General features: G+C 41.5%; 1 pseudogene; it reads right to left on the reverse strand.

The window, feature by feature from the left end:
* Positions 1–2,867: 2,867 nt before the first annotated feature.
* On the reverse strand, positions 2,868–3,477 carry LOC112411912 (28 kDa heat- and acid-stable phosphoprotein pseudogene; annotated as a pseudogene).
* Between the last annotated feature and the right edge of the window lie 4,185 nt (positions 3,478–7,662).

The raw sequence follows: 7,662 nt of genomic DNA on the forward strand, positions 1-7,662 counted from the left end.
TTATCATCATTGTTAGGTTATTGAACGCTCACTGCACAATAAAATATACTTTGTTCTTTGCGTTCGTTGTTTTATTGAAGACTCTATAAACAAGGTAGATACACTTATTACCATTTTACAGATGGAGATCTGAGTCAACGAGTGTGAGAAGTTTGCCCCAAGTTACACAATTGGGAAAAGGCAGAGCCAGCCTTACAGCCCATTTTGGGTTACTCCAGACCCTTGGGTGTGTGACTGCGGCAGTCACAGAAGGCGTGCTTGGTTTAAGAGTCTACTGTCAACGTCTCAACACTTTTAATGGTTTTTTGACAAAAGGTTTGCAGTTTCATTTTGCCGGGGCCTCACCGTTCATGCGGCCGGTGCTGATGATACTAACTGCACCTCACTGCCTTCTCACCGCCACCGACTCCCATCCATTTATAAAACTGGGGAGAGTTCATTTTCCAAGGCAGTTTAATACCATCTAATATGTTGTTAATTTTTTCCTGAAGGAAAAGGGGAAAAGGTACTGGCTGGAGCCAGAGGGTGACTGCAGGTCTGCATAAGCAGTTTGGAAAGTTGAAGGCACTGCATAGGTATAAGGAATTACGATTGAAGTCTTAACCAAAGGTTCCTGCACTTCAGGATGTGTTTACCTGACATCTCTACAAATGTTTGAAAATTAAAGACGTTCAGCCAGTCACTTGGATGGTTGCAACAGGGAAGTGGATGCATCCAATCAATAATTCTATAAAAATCGCTGTGGTTTCCTCTTTTTTTTTTTAACATCTTTATTGGAGTAAAATTGCTTTACAGTGGTGTGTTAGTTTCTGCTTTATAACAAAGTGAGTCAGCCATACATATACATATATCCCCATATCTCCTCCCTCTTGCATCTCCCTCCCACCCTCCCTATCCCACGCCTCTAGGTGGACACGAAGCACCGAGCTGATCTCCCTACAGGGAGAGATCAGCTGTTTCTCCTTGGATTTATCCTTCCCACTAGCGATCTATTTTACATTTGGCAGTGTATATATGTCCATGCCACTCTCTCACTTCGTCCCAGCTTACCCTTCCCCCTCCCCATGTCCTCAAGTCCATTCTATATGTCTGTGTCTTTATTCCTGTCCTGCCTCTAGGTTTCTCTCTGTTGGACCACCTCTGCAGGCCTCCAGTGTAAACCCCTCAAGGTCAGAGCCAATCCTTCTCCTGGCCAGCTCTGGCCCCAAGGAGGAATATTAATTTGCTGACCTGGGCCACCCTGTCATGCAGACATCCTCTGCCTTTCTCCCCCACCACTGTTTATCCAAAGGACTTAGATGAAGCTATCTTCGAGAAAGGACACTGAACCACGTATCTATAATTAAGCATGAGTCTAGGAGCGGGGTCACCTGAGAGCTGCAAGCTAACTTTTGGCTTCTGTATCAAGTTGGTGAAGAGGGCTAACTTCAACAATTGCTGCTTAAACCAAAACATTTTTTTGTCCAGGAAATAAGTCACTAGCTGTGGGCATAGCGACAGAGCAGAGTAGAGCTTCTTAGATGGAACACTACGGTTTCGGAGCACCGGCATCTATGTTTAATCATATTGATGTGAGTCCAGGGAAACACCTTTCCCTGCCTACATGCACTGAAACCAGGCTGGTGCTCAGACTTCTCTCACCAACATTAAGATTTCCCAAAATATTAAAGGCTATTCTAATTCTTTCAACACCTCTGACTAAGAGTATTTGTTAAATGCTGAGTCAGCTCTTACAGAGTATTGGGAATTCATCTTCATGACCGGTACACCAGTCTGGACAAAGCAAGGACTAGAGTGAATGCGTATTAAGTCATGAAGCTTCTGATTTTAAAAAATCTGACTAGTGTTGTAACATATTATTATTATTGTAAGAGAGATTCCACGTGAAGTAGCTTCATTCCATTCGTATCCACATACACATAATAAAGCAGAAGACAGAGGCAATGATTGAGTTACTTTTGTGTCCTAAATTAATTCACCTGAACTATCCAGATATGGCAGGAAAAAGGGCATCTGTGCTAAGAAAGAAGTAGTATCTCTTCTATATTAGTCAGATAATCCTGATTTTATTCCTCATTTGCTTTTTTATTTTTTATTTAGGCATTTTAATAGACTTTACCTTTATAACAGTTTTAGATTTACAAAAAAATTAAGAAGACAGTTCAGAAGGTTCTGATCTATCCCCACACTCAGTTGTCCCTATTACTAACATCTTACGTCAGTATGGTGCACTTGTTACAAGTAATGAACTGATAATGATGCATTATTTTTAACTAAAGTCCATGCTTTACTCAAATTACCTTAGTTTTTTCCTAATGTCCTATTCCTTCTATCTCATCCAGGACAGCACATTACATTTAATCTTCATGTCTTCTTAGACTCCTCTTGGATATGACAGTTTCTCAGACTTTTCCTTGTTTTTGATGACCTTGACAGTTTTTTTCTTTTTTTTTTTTTATGATAATGTCAAGTTTAATTTGCCAAATATACAAGTTGGACTTGTGGAGCATGTTTTGCCTGGGGGCTACACAGTAAACAGGTTTCTTGTAATGATCCATGGGCAGGGTTAAGAATGGGCCCAGACCCTGGCCAGAGTCGGGGGTAGGGAGTAGGGTGGGAAGGTCAGGGGCGAAGCCTCAGTCAGAGGGGACTGGCCGGGGATGAGCCATGATCCTCAGAGACCCAGGGCCCTGGCTCCCAGGCGACACCCCCCCAGTCGGGTGCCGGGGCAACACAGACACGGGGCCGTCCATCACAAACTTTTCAGCAGCTACTGCGGCTCAGCCGCCCCCTGCCCCGCAATCGACCAGACAAACGGAAGCTTTTCTTACCCCACCTCCCAGGCACCACCACCCCCCCCAGGGTGGGTGAGACACGGCAGAGGTCCTGGCAGCACGGCCCAGTTCCCTGCTATCTCCTCCCACAGGCCGTGCTACTTATTCAGGGAGAGCGACTGCATTCGTTTTCCTGACAAGGCTGCATCATCTTTTGCTTTCCTCTCTTTCTTCCTGGCAGCCTCCTCCCGCTGTTTCCGGATGATCGCCAGCCGGGCAAGGTCGGCCTTGGCTTGCTCCATCTTCCCCGCTAAATGCATTTTCATGTAACGCTCTTTTGCTTTCTGCTTCTCCATTTCTTCTCTTTCTCTCCTTGAAAGTTCCTTGGGCCCGTCCAGGTCCAGCTGTGTGACCTTTTTGGTTGTCTGTGCCACCCGGTTGGGGTTCTCAATGTCAATAAGCCCTTCTACACCTTTGCGCTTTTGCTGGTAATCATCTTCTTTCATCCTCGCTCTCATCTGAGTCTAGGGATTTTTTTCTCCTTTTTGGGGTCACCTGCAGCCCCATCTCCACCTTCTTCTCCTTGTTCCTCTTCTTCCCTGGCCTTCTGCTTTTCAGCCTGGAGCTGTGCGTCGATCTCCTCGGGGCTCGTGTACTGCCTTGCCCGGCCTTTGTGGCCTCCCCTTCTCCCTCCTTTAGGCATCGTAGTTCCGGCGGCTGCCAATGACCTTGACAGTTTTGTGGAGTACTGATCATGTACATTGTAGGATGCCCCTCTACTGGAATTTGTCTGATGTTTTTCTCATGATTAGACTGGGGTTATGAGATTTAGAGAGGAAGATAGGAGAGAAGAAGTGCCATTTTCATCCTATCATATCAAGGTTACACACTATCAACATGGCTTATCACTATTGGTGTTGACCTTGATCACCTGGCTGAAGGTAGTGTTAGTCAGGTTTCTCCACTGTAAAGTTACTCTATATTTTTCCCTCCCTTTTCATACTCTACTCTTTGGAAGAAAGTCTCTATACACAACCCACACTATAAGAATTACGAGTTATGCCACCCTACTCCATTAGAGTGGAGTGCCTGCATAAATTCTTGTGCTCAGGACATTTGTCTCTCCTCTCCCACTTATTAATTTATTCAATTATTTATTTACATCAGTATAGACTCATGAATATTTATTTATTGTTGGAATTATAATCTAATACAATCTTAAGGATATTTTTGGTCAAATTATTCCAGATTCTGGCCACTGGGAGTTTTAGTTGGTTCTTGTGCCCCTCTGACATACTCTCATTTTGTGTGTGTGTGTGTGTGTGTGTGTATTTTAGCACTTCCATATTTTCAGGCTCTACAAGAAGCTTTAGGCGTATCTTGTACCTTTTCTGCCTCAATCCTAGAATCAGTCATTTTTCCAAGGATCCCTGGTTCCTTTTGCTAGAGAATGATATTAGAAAACCAACATCTGGGTGATATGTGTGCTCATTGATATGGGCTGTTCTTTCTTTATGCCTCATTAGTTGACAGAGCAAAGAAATATATGTGTATATATTAATCTGTGTATATACACGTATCTATAAATATTTCTATAGAGAACCATCTGTAACTACATTAGTCATTTACTTTTCCTGTATTCATATACATGAAGAAAGTGATTCGTATAGCCCTTCTCATCCCAACATTAAGATTAAAACACCCTTAATATCTTGTTTAGAGCGAGCACCTCCTTGTGTCAGGCACTGGAATGACAATCTCTGCCCTTGGGGAGCTTCTGGTCTAGTGGGGAAAATAGATTTATATGCATATAATTTCAATAAAATATAGCAATTTGATAATCTCATGGGAAATATTCAGATTGCTGAAAAAATGCACAGGAAATCAGGTCAAGGATGAGGGTGCTACATACATATAAGTGAGGCTGAGGTGACTGGACTTCGTTCTGTAGGTGGATAGAGATGATTGCAACATTTAATGCAAGACTAAATCTACACAAACCCAATCCAAGGAGACCATTTCCAGTTTCCTGGGTACTGAAGCAACAGGATCTAATGGAAGAGAGACATCAAGGCTGAAAATCGTGAAGTTTCCTTTCTTATATAGTGTTGGTGTTCATGCTGTGGGAATGCAGAGGATGATGCTGATGTGTGAAAGCAATTATTTATTTAGCACTTACTATGTGACAAGTGTTATTTAACTATAGGGGATAGTCATTATGATGAATGCCATTTAGCAGATGAAGAACTGAGTCTCAGAAGTTAATGTCCATTATTTAATAATGTTAATAATTATCAACATTATATGTAAATATATAATATATATTAGTTTTATGTATTATATATATTTAATAATGTTAATAATTATTAATATTTTACAGAAGTTAATAATGTCACACAGCTGGAAAGTGACTGATACAACTTTAGAACACATCTGCCTGATTCCTCACCATTACTCACTTTCACCATCACTTGGCATCAAGAAAGGTTGAGCTTCTGATATCCAAGTTACTTCTGAAAAAAAAAGCAGGGCTTAGCAAATTCCAGCATTTTACTTTTTATTTCTAAGAAAAAAAAAATCTGTTGATGGAGACCTGGTAGTGGCCTGTCTAGGTTAAAGAACAATGGCTTTTGGAGAACAATAAACAGGATGAAAACAGGCATCTGTCCCCCTTGAAATAGGTTCACCCTGACCAAATATTTCTGTAAAATGTTTGAGCTAAATGATTTCCATCTTTCATAATGAGGAGAAATGGGCAGATAAATCAGCTAGGAGTCTGTAACCCAGTCCTCAGAGGTGATATGTCAGCCTGGTCTCCTCCTCTATTTGCTGGGATTTATGACAGGCAAGCAGGTCTCATCATTCATCATGTGTATCTTTAGAGGAATTCTGGGTAAGATCAAGTATATCTCTGTGGGCACAGAACTACAGTCCTACTACTTTCTCTACACAGTATTAGGACAAAGCAAGGTAACACCCAGCAGAGGAGTGAAAAATCCAATGGACCTAATCAACACTTAGTGGTATAAGAAGATCAGATCTTCAGAAAACATTTGCTATTTTGGTTTTTTGCTTTTCACTGGAAGTGTGTTGCATCCTACAGACCCATTCAGAGAGATTAGCATCATTCTCCTCTTCAGCTAATTGGGTTATTTGGTGAATTCACGAAGATTGGGTTTAGCTCAATCACTCTGAATAGCCATAAGTAGAGAGAACATAAAACACATTTAGAATTCAGACTGTAAACCTGGGCACAAAGAATGTATACTCACTGATAAAGCCATTTCATCAGGCTAAGCTCATGCCTCCTTTGTGATTAATAGAAGCAGAAATGCAATCCCTCCATCTGCATAGCATAGAATTCCCTACATAGAAGGAAGGTTTATGGCTTTCAAACTTGCCTCGTGTTTATTTGTATGTATTTTAAGCCCTATCATGCACCTCCCTCCCCAGAAAGGAATTTAGGATGAATATAACTCCTGTCATTTCTGTCTGAGACCACCATGATAAAGCAGGCCTGTTCACCTTGCCAGCTAATTCTTACCACACAGGGCAGTTATGAGTAATGCATGTGTTGGGCTTTGTGTGCTAATCTGATACAAATGTGAAGGAATTTAAATTACCACTTATTTTAAATTAGTACGTCCTTAACCTCAATATATTATGAGGAGGAAGACTCTAAGGATTGTGGGAAAGTGATGTTTCTTTTGATAAGTGAGCCATGGGGTGACCAGAGAAAGTGGACAAACTAAATGCTTCACCATTAGAATACAAACCAAACCAGGGAAACCCAGTAAAGTTCTCAAACCCTTCTTTGGGTCAAATATTTAAAAGATTTTTGTTTCTCTTTTTTTAACTTTTTATACAGCCATAATTAATGCAATGAACCGTCAAGTGAGTTCAGGTTCAGGAATCTGGGTAAGCAAGTTCAGGGTCACACATAAGTTATGCCACAGCTTCTAACCTGACTGGCCCTGATTTAATAAGACCTCATAGTCACATCCTCCTGTGCACTCAACTTGCAATTCCCTGCTTTAAGAGACAAGGCAATTTGTGACAGAGGGGAGTGAGAGACTTACTGCATTCCAAACACATCTGGGGAAGAGGAAAGGCCTTCCACCCCAGGATGTAGCTAGACAGAGGGGTGCCCACCAGAGGGAAGAATGAAAAATAGTCTTGATTTATAGCCTTGCAGTAACCTAATGTGGAAAGTTAAGGCATGTCATTCGCAAAAACTTTGTACTGCCTCATCTCTCAAGGTAAGATGGGAATTTTAGGAGAGAGGTTTCTGGCAGTTTTCGCTGAACTAAATCATAAGGTGTTTCATAATTCCTTGTCAGTTGATGTGTACAACGGAGCAGCTTTGCTTTCCTGAAACACATATGGCACATAACTCTGCCCTCTGACACGTTTATCTGCTTTGAGGCCAGCATCGAAAACTAAGCGTCCAGCTGGACCTGAGAAGCCTACAATGACTGGTATTTGAACTTCTCAGAGAAGAACTTGGGTCAAGCATCTCCTTCAGATTACATGACTTCTATATTCTGATCTGGGACGATTTTGTCCAAATTCTCTCTTTCACATAAACGTGTTCTGAAATATCAATGTTGTAAAGGAATGTCAATGGTATCACTAAAATAGCGTAAAATGCTACTTGGCTCTCTTACAATTTCGTCTTTGTTAACAACGTTGAGGGCCATAGGGATCTACTAACAGTGGGTGATGTTGATTCGTTCCCCAGGTATGAGAGGAAGAAGGACCTATTGCTCTTTTCTATTATTCCCCAAACCATAAACTACATTTATTTATTCCTCCCCTTTTGTGCATCGCTGTAAGGATAGCTCTGAATTGGAGTCAATCCTTAATCATCAGAACTGGCTCAGGATCT

Source organism: Neophocaena asiaeorientalis, unplaced genomic scaffold, assembly GCF_003031525.2.
Source record: "Neophocaena asiaeorientalis asiaeorientalis breed wild unplaced genomic scaffold, Neophocaena_asiaeorientalis_V1.1 scaffold86, whole genome shotgun sequence".
Classification (NCBI taxonomy): Eukaryota; Metazoa; Chordata; class Mammalia; order Artiodactyla; family Phocoenidae; genus Neophocaena; species Neophocaena asiaeorientalis.